A 13,201-nucleotide genomic window follows, 5' to 3' on the forward strand; every position below is an offset into this window, starting at 1 on the left:
TGGTGGTTATGATGACGAATTCAATTCTAAAAAATGCCAAAGCTTAAGTTTTAATATTCTCATGATACCATTGAGCTTATTATAAGATTTCTAATCGTATTCATTATTGTTAATCACATCTAATGTAATTGTTCCTTCAAGGTGAGATGAAGGCATAACTTCCTTATTGTGGATTCATTAAAGATGCCTGAAATATCCAATTCCTAATAATGCTAGAACTTATGAATTTCAAGATTCTTCTGATGATATTGATAAAAGATCTCCGTAGAGATGATACTGGTGATGAAGGAATATACCGAGCCTTATGATGGCCATACGAATGTGACGAATTTAATGCATATGATACTTCCGAGCCTTGTTATGGCCGGGTACAGATATGATGTGACTGATACCGAGCTTAGATATCCAGGTACGATAGCTAGTGCATGCATACCCCTGTAGTTGGGTACGGACATTTGCGAGCCTCACTAGAGGGCCGGGTACGAGAATAACCGAACCTTACTATGGTCGGGTACAGATAATACCGAGCCTAGGTAGCCGGTTATAGTGTTGTATAAGTACGTATGTGAACTATGAAATACTTCTTCTAGATGAAAAAGATAAGTAAGTATGAGGAAGGTCTCGAGAGGTATAATGACTTATATGCGCTCATTTACCTTATGTTATTCATCATGCGCCCACAGAGGCATTATCAGATATACAAATTTATGCTCTTGCTTACAGATACTGGTTCATACAAATCTATGTGGAAAATCAGTGACATTTGAGTTTCAGATACCGTTCATGCTTCTTATGCCTATGCTTATATTATTCTTACGCCTTACATACTCAGTACATTATTCGTACCGACGTCCTTTATTTTGTGGACGCTGCATTCAAGGCCGCAGGTAGGCAAAGGGACAGATCAGATCCGTTGTTGCTTCATCAGCGAATTCTCAGGAGCACTCCACTTACTTCGGAGTTGTAGCTTTTGGGTATTATTCTTTTGTGCACATGTTTGGCATGGCGAGGCCTTGTCTCGTCCTTTTGATTCCTAGTACTCCAGATAGAGCCTCATATACATGTGTGGATAGTTAGAAGTTACATGATCATACTAGTGTATATCTTGTATCTCATTTGTAGCCTTGTCGGCATGTAAATATGTATATATGTTCATGAGATGAAGTTGTTGACGATTGTATAGATGAGCTTCATTTTGAGAATTCTTGCCCGTTCAGGATATGTTAATGGTGAGTTAGAAATGTGGTCCACCGAGGTATGGTTACAGGAAGTATGACAGGTGGTGCTCGGTAGGTTAGTTTCGGGTACCCGTCATGGCCCTCTGATTAGGGCGTGACAAAAGTGGTATTAGAGCAGTGCATCCTAGGGTATGTCTATGAGCCGTGTCCAGTAGAGTCTTGTTTATAGGTGTGAAGCATGCCAAACTTATAAACAAGACGCTGCAGGGCAATTAGGAATGATTAACCTTTATTTCTCATCCTAGATCGAGCGATAGAGCCATGATATAAGAATTTCCTTTTTCTTACTGTGCTCTACGTTTTCAGCGATGCCTGTGAAGAGGAAAAATACAGTTTCCCAGAAGGGCAAGATATTTATGGCTATAGAGGAGGGAGAGTTCCATAATGAGACTCCATCTCGATCCTTTGACTCACCGCTTGCATCAGAGGAGCACGAAGGGGCCTCAGCTCCAGCTCCAACACCCTAGTTCCTCCACCAGATGCCTCTTGACATGAGATAGGAGAGACCCATTTGCTTACTCAATTAGTCGCCGCTCAGGCTCAGTGGCAGGGTAAAGGTCAAGGTGAAAGGGTTGTCAGTGCTACAGCCCATGACTTTATTAGTTTGAACTGTCCAGAATTCTTTGGGTCGAAACCAGATGAGGACCCGCAAGCTTTTATAGATGAGATGTCGAGAAGGTTACAGATAATGCATGCTTTTGATGTTGAATTGGTAGAGCTGGCCTCCTATAGATTACGAGATATTGCGGTTCATTAGTATATGATTTGGATATCTTCTAGAGGATCCAATGCCCTTCCACCGGTATGGCAAGAGTTTGTGGACGCTTTCCTCCAACACTATTTGCCACCAGAGGTCCGACGAGCTAGAGCGAATAGGTTTCTGAATCCGAGACAGGGAAATATGAGTGCCTTAGAATATAGCCTTCGTTTCAACTCTTTGGCTAGGTATGCTCCAGCCATGGTAGCTGATATAGGAGACCGTGTACACCGGTTTGTAAGTGGTTTAGGGCCACACCTGATGGATGAGTGTATGACGGCTTCACTTCAGGATGGTATGGACATATCTCGTATCCAAGCTCACTTGGAAGAGCAACAGCAACAGCGGGAGAAGGAGCGCGAGTATGATGGGGATTATAACAAGAGGGCCAGATCCTCAGGCCCTATTAGAGAGCTTAGAGCAGGTCAGAGGCAGTAGTATCCTAGACACACAGACCATCTGGAGATTAGTGCACCTCCGTGATTTGCAGGCTACAAATTTGATCGCCCTAATTATTCTAAATTGGGTCAAAGCTCCAAAGTTTTGAGTTTCCAGAATTGAAGTGAATCAGGACAGATGAGGCCGTCTTTACCAAGGTGCAATCAATGTGATAAGCCACATTTTGGACCATGTCTCTTGGGTTCAGATGTTTGTTATGCCTGTGGTCAGTTAGGACATATTATGTGTGAGTGCCCATTTCTAAGCAGACAAAGTATGGTGCAGCCTACCGGATCGGCAACCGGATTGTTGTCTTCGGTGCGGCCTCCGAGACAAGACACTCAGACATCAACAGGTCGTGGTAGACGAAGAGGAGGAACGACCAACTTAAGCAGTCCTCAAAACCGTATTTACACATTGACTGGTCGACGGGACTTGGAGTTCTCATCCGATGTTGACACAGGTATACTTATCGCTTTGTTCAAGTATTAAAATTAAGCAAGTATGATTTGTTTTTTTGGGGGGGGGGGGTGTTTATGCTATATGACGACGATAAGCTGTAAGTCCCAACAATAATGTTAAAGAAAAGATAGGGTCAGTTAGAAGGATCAGAGGATGATGTACGATACCGAAAAAGTTAGTTACTGATAAGGACTTTCTTATCATACAGACTATATCATCAATATATTTTATAAAGATATGAGTGTAAGAATATATGAGACATGAGTGCATCATAGGTATTTTAGAAGTTTACTGTCGCAGGATTATTGAGTTAGTAGCACAAGGCTATATAGTTAATGAGAGGAATGAGGGAATGTTTTAGCGAAATTAATGGTATGATGGAAAATGAGTGAGAAAGTCACAGTTTGATATAAAAAAAATACGCCCTTCATTGGTAAGATGAACTCGTAGTAAAAAAAAGAGGACCTGCATAAAGAATAAGTGTTTTTGTAATAAAGAAGCAGAAGAATATTAACAATCGAATAGATTTTTGAAGGATATAATTTTGTGTTAGATAATATTACAGAGACGAAATGGGAAAGCGAGTGATAGGAGAAGGGTCCGATCGGAAGGTTAGTAATGGAAAGGTAATGAAGGACTGAGTAAGAAGGCACTCGAAGTAAATAATACATTAAGATGAGAGGTTAAGTGAAATAGCTACCGCGAACTAGTTGCATGGATGCGAAGTTCGAATGTCGCCTATCGGTTAGGAAAGCATTGTGCAGGAATGGCCTTAAAGAGTTAAAATATGGTGATGCCTTTGTTAAGGAAAGGATACAGAGTTGTTAATAGAAACAAATTGAAATGAGAATGGACTACTTGAAAGCATACAAGTATTTGATGATAGCAACCTACGATGGAAAAGGATGAATGTGTATGATTATCCAAGGGACAAAGCTCATGGATTACATGAGGAATTCAAACATACATATTCTAGATGCAAAGAAATTAAAGCGGTGCGGTAAGTAAATAGGGTAAGAAGAATTTAAATGTGGGACTAAAGGTTAGAGGTGGTGTTAAAAATGGTAATGAGGAGTAGATTCATGTAAGACGGTCTCGTGGCATTAATTAAAATAAGGATCTATCTGGAATCAAAATGGATGTTACAATTGTAAGGGACCATATAAGCTATCTATGAAATTGTTCGGTTTAGATACTCAACTCCTTACTAGAGCCCGAAGGTCAGTTTATTTAGAGAGACCATAAGAATGTAGGTTGCCCCAGTAAAGCCCTCCACTTTGATATAGATAAGCGGATAGAATCCATTTTCAAACTCCCCAAGGTATACTACGAAACATATGTTAAATCTTTACGGAAGTTGGAAAGACCTATTAGGGTGGCTTGGAAGTTACATACCTAGCGAGCCGTATGTGGCTTGTAAAAATGGGATAATGTTAATTGTGGAAATGTGAAAGTTTCATGTTGATGAGATTTATGAGAATTATTAAGAGACTCTATAAGAATATATGCAGGATGATCTAGAAAACTAAATAGGCATATCCTAAGAATGGAAACCCATGTATTCGTACTTTTACACGTTCATGCTCTGCAAGCATATTGATAATTCCCCATGGCTGTACCAGGTGATGAAATTCAAATTACAAAACATTTATCGTATGGTAAGTTCCTACGAACCTCCCAAATAGCTTCGAATTTGTGAATTAAGAACTAGAGATGTAAGCTTGATGAAGGTATTATGGAAGTACGTGAAGGTAAAAGAGATGGCTTGGGAAGCTGGGAAAGATATGAAGTTTAGATACCCGGACTTATTTCCACCTCTAGAAGAAGTTCAGGCAGAAACATTATTGTCCTCAGGTATGTAATGCTTCCTTTGATGATTTCATGGTCGTGCGTGGCCAATGTTGATATTGTCTTGTGGACCTGTGAAGCATCGTATATTTTGGGCTGCTATGACAAAATGGTAGTGGCTAAGTTACAGGGGAAACTGTGGCGAAATTTTTGCAGAATCCTTAAGGGTTTAACATTCAAGGACGAATGTTCTTAAGGGGGAGGAATGTTACACCTTAGAATTTTGTGTTGCTTCAATTACAAATAAAATAGCATAAGACTAAAGTGAACATGGATCCCCGATAATTTTAAGAAGAATATTTGATAATTTCAAGAGTACACCTTAAGATTCCAAATGTAATTGAGGCAAAGGAAGCGAGTTCGTCGGAGAAAGTTAAGGTTGAGTTATGTTTTGGGGAAATTTGGCATCAGTTGAGTTTCCCATTGGTTAGCATCACTTTTATGAAGATATATAGAGCCCCGTGGATGGTTAATGAAGTTTTATACAAGTTCCATGAAGGTTCCATGAGGATTGGAGGTCAAATGAGTCAAAAAGAACGCGATGTCGCGAAACCGAGAGGTGCAGGGGCAGTGTACGGTCGTACATTGAGTGTGCTGACCAGCACACTGGTTGCGAACTCACCATTTTGGGTGATTTCACTGCCCAATATCAATTTTGGGCGTAGGGAGGAGTGTACGGCCGCACACGAAGTGTGCAACGCCACATACTCATCGCAAAGTAGGGTCGGAGGGTGATTTTGACACCTTTTTTAATCCTAAACGACCCCAACCTTATTTCCAGCCTTCCACACTCATTTCCCCACTTCTCTAGAGTATTCCAAAGATTTATTAAAGGTTCTCAAAAACCCCATACCTTTCCATATCATCCAAAGAGAGAATCAACATCAAAACCTCAAGGTAAATCCATGGAGAGTGATGGTTGTTGCTTCCTTTCAAGGTTGTGGTGAAATTGGCCTTGGAAAGAGAGTTGAGTCGGTGAAATCCTACTACTTCAAGGTATTTTCTTCATCCTATTCTCATGTTTAAGTGATCTAAAGGTCTAGTGACTCTTATTGAGGAGGAAATCTAAAGTAGAGAAGCCACAGATGTTGAGGCGAAGAAGATGACTATAGATGAATTTGAAAAGAGGATTTTGGGTGAATTTGAGATATAATTGAATATAATTCCTTGATTATGATATATTGGATTTTGTTATTGGTGTTTGGGAGGTTTTTTGCCACATAGTGGAAGTTGACGAAATAGGGGAAGTGCTGCCCAAATTGCGTTAGCTTTTTAGTCGTTCTAGTTTGAGCTTAAGCATGTTTTCAAGACTAATGTTGTAAGAATCCACTTGAATGTAGAGTTGCAAGCTTTTGCAGAAAATTTTGACTCATTAGGAAGACGTGAAGGTATGTGAGGCTAACCCCTTCTTTCTAAAGGCATGATTCCTATGTTATGCTTCCACATGTGCTATCCACATCGTCCTCATTCCCAAAACGCTAGAAGTTCATGATTCTCAAAATCCTTATCATGCTATAGGTAAATGTCTCCTATGATGAGAATGATAGTGATGATGAATCCATTCCATAGTTTATGAGTTGATGTTATTAAATGACTATTAAGCTCATTTCTTAATATTCATGATTCCACCGTCCTACTCTTACGATCATTCCATGTTTGGAGGTACCAAGCCTAAAGTTCTAGATGTTTTCATGAGATTATTGAGCATACTAGATGATTCGTGATTCCATTTTTGACAAGTGGCCTCAATTTATGTTAATGCTTCCTCAAAGTGCAATATGATGATAATTGTGGTTATGATAACGATATCAATTCTAAAAAATGCCAAAGCTTAAGTTTTAATGTTCCCATGATAGCATTGAACTTATTTCAAGATTTCTAATCGTATTCATTATTGTTAATCTCATCTTATGTATTGTTCCTTCAAGGTGAGATGAAGGCATAACTTCCTTATTGTGGATTCATTAAAGATGTATGAAATATCCTATTCCTAGAAATGCTAGAACTTATGACTTTCAAGATTCTTAAGATGATGTTTATAAAAGATCTCTGTAGAGATGATAGTGATGATGACGGAATATACCGAGCCTTGTGATGGTCGGGTACAAATGTGATTAATGTAATGCATATGATACTACCGAGCCTTCTTATGGCAGGGTGCAGATATGATGTGACTGATACCGAGCTTAGATAGCTGGGTAAAATAGCTAGTGCATGCATACCACTGCAGTTGGGTGCGGACGTTACCGAACCTAACTAGAGGGCCGGGTACGAGAATAACTGAACCTTACTATGGTCGGGTACAGATAATACCGAGCCTAGACGGCCGAGTACAGTGTTGTATAAGTACATATGTGAACTATGAAATACTTCTTCTAGAAGAAAAACATAAGTAAGTATGAGGACAGTCTCAAGAGGTATTATGACTTATATACGCTTCTTTACCTTATGTTATTCATCATGCGCCCACAGAGGTATTATCGGATATACAGATTTATGCTCTTGCTTACGAATACTGGTTCATACAAATCTATGTGGAAAATCAGTGACATTTGAGTTTCAGATACCGTTCCTGCTTTTTATGCCTATGCTTATATTACTCTTATGCCTTGCATACTCAGTACACTATTCACACTAACGTCCTTTCTTTTGTGAACGCTGCGTTCATGCCTGCATGTAGGAAGAGAGACAGATCGGATCTGTAGGAGCTTCATCAGCGGATTCTCAGGAGCACTCCACTTACTTCGGAGTTGCAGCTTTTGGGTATTATTCTTTTGTGCACATGTTTGGCATGGCGGGGCCTTGTCTCGTCCTTTTGATTCCTAGTACTCCAGATAGAGCCTCGTAGACATGTGTGGATAGTTAGAAGTTTCATGATCATACTAGTGTATATCTTGTATCTCGTTTGTAGCCTTGTCGGCTTGTAAATATGCATATATGTTCATGATATGAAGTTCTTGACGATTGTATAGATGAGCTTCGCTTCGAGAATTCATGCCCGTTCAGGCTATGTTAATGGTGAGTTAGAAATGTGGTCCACCGAGGTATGGTTACAGGAAGTATGACAGGTGGTGCTCGGTAGGTTAGTTCCGGGTACCCGTCATGGCCCTTTGATTGGGTCGTGATAGATGGGTTCGCGGCTCGACCTTAGAGTACAGATTTATTGAGAGAGTCCTTCGATAGAGTGAGAGTTATTCAGGCCAAGCTTGTGGCAGCTCAGCATCGGCAAAAGATGTATACGGACTGGAAGGTTCGGGATTTCGAGTTTGTTATTAGTGACCTAATTCAATTGAAAGTTTCACCTATGAAAAATGTTATGAGGTTTTGTAAGAGGGGCATGTTTAGGCCCCAGTATATTGGCCCGTTTGAGATTGTTGACCGTATGAGTGATGTAGCATATGAGTTGGCATTGCCGCCAGGTGTTACACCTCGGAAAATTCCCCGTTGATGTACAGTGAGTAGACTAATGAAGGGCACGAAGTATACGGTATTGCAATAAGTGAGAAGTGACATTTGATGACCCTAATTAAGATTTGCAAAGACATTTGGAGTAAGAGGAGAAAGTTTGCCAAGAGCGGGCAAGGCATACGATGTGTATCGGAAAAAATTTATGAGTAACAAGCTAATGATGATTTAATAGTGTCTTCGAAAAGAATTATAACGTCCCTTAGATCGTTAATGAGGTGTTAAACAAGTATAAAGAAGGTTCCATAAGGATTGGAGATCAAACGAAGTGACGAGAACAAGATCAGAGAAAAGATAGGTTCCATGGCCGATTATATGGTCTGTATAAGGTTATATGGTCCGTATAATGGTCCGCAGAATCGTCAAAGTGAAGGTCCCTCACTGATGGGATTATACGGTCACTTATACGGACCGTATAAAATTATACGACCCGTATAATATGCCGTATAATGGTCACAAAATCGAGAGGTTGAAGGGGAGATTTCACGGTCACTTATACGGACCGTATAAGTTTATACGGACCGTATAAGTGTCCGTATAATTTCCCGACGAATCAGATTTCTAAGTTATTAAAAAGAGACCAAGTTTATTATTTCATTTCATTTTTATCCAACACTTTAAGAACTCTCTCTAGAACCCTCTCCACTCTTCATCCATAAGAACACAAGAGAAATTTATGATCAACTTCATCAAACTAAGAAAACCAAGTGTAAGAAACTCATTAGAGATCATCCAAGTCAAGAAATTTCATTGGAGGTGAACTAGGGTTTTGGCTCAAGTGAAGTATTTCCACCCAAGGCTTATTCCTACAACATCTAAGGTAAGTTTTATGGTAGTTCCATGTTGTTTAAGGTATTGAGATGTTACACCCCGTACTTTCGGAGAAGCACTTATTAAATTTGAACCTAAGTACGTTGAGCTATGGTTAAGTAAAACCACTTTGGAATATAAGGAGCAAGCAGTATTAAGTATATTTAATGAGTGAAGGACGTATATAAGGTATACCGGAAGATTTTATGAGGAAATGAGCAGAAGAAATGGAGTAGTACGACTTTGGAAAGAAGGATGGGTAAAGTTTCGTGTGAACATTTTGGTCCACATTGAGGGACGAATATCTCTTAGCATATGAAGTGTTTTGAAGTGACACAAAAGCCTAAAATGAAGTTCGTCGAGTCTAGTTTCCAACGCAATAAACCACTTGTCGACAGGACATCGGAGTAGAGAATTATGGACGTTACAAGTTCAGCTGACAGAGCAGAAACGCGTGCTACAGTAACAGACCTGCTACTGAGCTGCTACAGTAAAATGCTACAGTCCCGACCCGAATTTTACCCTTGTAAAAAGGGTAAGAACCCTCTTTTTACATCAGATTTTGCTGGAAATTTCCAGAAATTGAAGAGAGAGAGAGAGAGAGAGGGAAACAAAAAGTGATCAATTTTTAAGTCGCGGAGTGGTTTAGGTCCGGGTAACGCATGGTTATGATTCTAGTATTGTTTTGCGGTGGATTTTAGCATGGATATTGAGGGTATTGCTGTCTTCACAAGAAAAGAGGTATGAATCTTTCTCTCTTGGTATTATTTAAGGTTTATTTACGGAGATAAAGTCGTTAAATAATTGTGTAGTAAGTTGGTTAGTTATGGAAGTTGGAAACAGCGTATGGGCTGTTTTATGGTACATATTGGTGTTGGAAATGATGTTATTGATGTTGGTATTGTTTTTGTTGTTATTGGTTGCTGAATTGAGATTTCGGGTTAGGCATATAAACAGGGGAGATGCTGCCCGAATTTCGACAGATTCTAAAGGGATTTTAATTAAAGGCTTAAGACAAGTGTATGATGGTGAGCCTAATAATAGTATGAAAGATTTTATATGTAGATTACAAGTCAGGAGATAAGTGGAAAGGTCAAGGAGCAAGATTCCAGGTATGTTAAGGCTAAACCCTTTCTTTCTAAAGGCATGATTCTTTTGTTATAACCTTTGTGCCATATCCATAATATCATTGCTTCCACAAATGCTAGAAGTTTGTGAATCTCATGATCCTTACGATATTATTGAGCTTATTCATGATCTTGAGACTATTCTTTGTGATTGATCTCACCTCATAATACTTGTTCCTTCAAGTTGAGATATAGCGATGACGATAGTTCCAATAATCCAACGAGTTTAGGAAGGTGTCTTAAGGAATGTTTTGTGGGACATGAATAGAGTGCTAGTAGAGGGTCCCTAATGAAGTATTTAATGTTCCAAGAGAGGGTTATGTTGTATCTTAAGACTTGGTTAATGTTTAGTCAAGCGGGAAGAAGTACTAATGACCTGAGTTGTGCTTATAAGTTTTATGTGATTATGTAGACCCTACGGTTAAGTGATGACCACGGGAAGGGCATAGAGATTACTAGTAGATGTTTAGTTATGATGTTGATTATAATTACCACTGGTTTACGACCAGTCGGGCAGATGTTACCACCGGGCTATGGCCGGTTGGGCAGATATGTGTTTACCACCAGGCTACGGCTGGTTGAGCAGTTATTACCACCGTGCTATGACCGATTGGGCAGATGTATATATTTACCACTGGACTATAGCCAGTCGGACAGTTACCACCGTGCTACGGCTGGTCGGGCAGTTACCGCTAATCAGTCGGGCAGTTGCGCTTTACCGTCGGGCGATAATTGGACGGGCGATTACCACCAGACTACAGCCGGTCGGGCAGTTACCACTGATCAGTTGGGCAGTTAGTATAGGATGATACAGTACTGTACATAGATATGGTTAAGCATATGAGAGTATAGAGAGAGACATGTATCATATATGGATCGGGTTGCACGCCGCAACACATGTTCAGATAACGTTTGATGATAAGGTAACCAGGACTATGGTAGGGTATGCGGACCTAGTAGATGAAGAGGTATGTATACATATGCTAGATTTCTATCGATAGTTCAGAAATGGCAGGTTAATTCTTATTCTTCTCATCTTTAGTATATGGCTATTTTGTTGCACTTTCCGCCTTGCATACTCAGTACATTGCTCGTATTGACGTCCCTTTGCTGGGGGTGCTGCGTTTCATGCCCGCAGGTCTTGAGATACAGCTTGACGGATCTTTCAGTAAGGATACCAGCTCAGCAGGCAGAGTTGTGGCACTCCACTTGCTTCGGAGTTTCCCTGTGAGTCAGCATGGCTGCATATGTATGTGCATGGGTATGGCGGGGCCCTGTTCCAGCCACTTTATGTCATGTACTCCTGTAGAGGCTCGTAGACAGATATGCACAGTTAGATATCTTATAAGTATCTCGACTTATACTATGTTGTATCATTATTATGGATAGCCTTACCGGCACACGCACTCAAGATTAGTTTGAAGATGTAAGTATGTTATCTTTTGGGCTTGTGCCCCTATGGCTTATAGTACCTTGGTCTTATGTTGCCTTTCGAGATATAGGAAATGTGAGTTACAGTTAGTTCGCTCGGTTCCCGTAGGGTGCCGAGTGCCAGTCACGCCTTACCAAAATTGGGGTGTGACATGAGAAGTTGAAACACTTGGATTGTAGAAGGATATAGAAAATAGGTCATGAATGTGCGAATAGTGTCATTTTTGAATAGTAGCTTGGATTGAGTAATGATTCTTGATATATTATGATTATAATCATGTTATAAATGATATTGAGAACATGGGATAAATATTGTATATGACCGAATGTAGTAGTGTGCTATGACCACGGATATGGATTATTGGAAGTGAATTGAGGAGTAAGGATAATGTAGGTGAATAAAGACTATTGTTATGATGTTGTGAATGTATTATTGATGTTTGGGAGTTGATGTATAATATGGAGGAAGTCATATAAATAAAGGAGATTCTGTCCAATTTTCTCTAAGCTTTAGTCTTGGATGCTAAGATATCGATTTTCTAATGATAGTATAACTCTAATGAAGGTAGAAACGTGAGCATTGAAGGAGAACGTGCAAGTGATAGAATAGTTGAACAAAAAGGTATGTAAGGCTAACCCTTCTTTCATAAGGCATGGTTCTTTGGCAAAATATTTAATCTTCTATAAGCCTATGATGTCCTCCAAATGATGCTATCTTCAAAAGCTACTAAGCTCATAATTCTCGATATGTTATGATTGAACTAAATTCCTCATCCGATGAGTAATCTTCTAGGGATAGATGTAATGAATGATGATAGTAATGGTGCTTAAGATGCTTATGGGGTTTTATGTATATATGCCTATGTATGGCTATTATGAAACCCCGAGCTTATATGACTGGGTAGAATCTATATATATAATGCGCGCGCACCACTGCAGTTGGGTACGGACAACCCTGAGCCTTGGTAGGGCCAGGTATGTATGACCCTGAGCCTTGGTAGGGCTAGGTATGTGAAACACCGAACCTTCATGGTCGGGTATGCTATGTAAATGATATGTATATGTATATGAATATGTATATGAATATGAAAATGGATACAAAATGTAAATGAGTACGAATATGAATACGATACGGATATGGATGTATGTACACAATCACGCATTAGAAATGGAAAGTCCCTATGAAAAGCAAGTAAGTGTTTACAACGGTGATACTACTATCTCTCATCCTATGCTATTTCTTACGTAGTCTATTATGCTTTCATAAGTATGTTGATCATGATTTACATACTCAGTACATTCTTCGTACTGACGTCCTTTTGTTTGTGGACGCTGCGTCATGCCCGCAGGTGGCCAGGGAGACAAACTTGATCCATAGCCTTATTACTCAGGGACTACATAGCGGAGCTCAATTTCATTCGGAGTTACAGCTTTTGGTATTTATTCTTTTGTGTACATATTTATAGGCATAGCGGGTCCTGTCCCGCCTATATGATATGACATACTCTCCTTAGAGGCTCGTAGACATGTGTCTATGGTTAGATGTGTTTGGCCTTGTCGGCCTATATTTTGGATGTCATTTTGTTCGCCTCGTCGACTTATGTACTTCTATATGGGTATTGTTA

The sequence above is a fragment of the Lycium barbarum genome, chromosome 7 (assembly GCF_019175385.1).
Source record: "Lycium barbarum isolate Lr01 chromosome 7, ASM1917538v2, whole genome shotgun sequence".
In the NCBI taxonomy this organism is placed as follows: Eukaryota; Viridiplantae; Streptophyta; class Magnoliopsida; order Solanales; family Solanaceae; genus Lycium; species Lycium barbarum.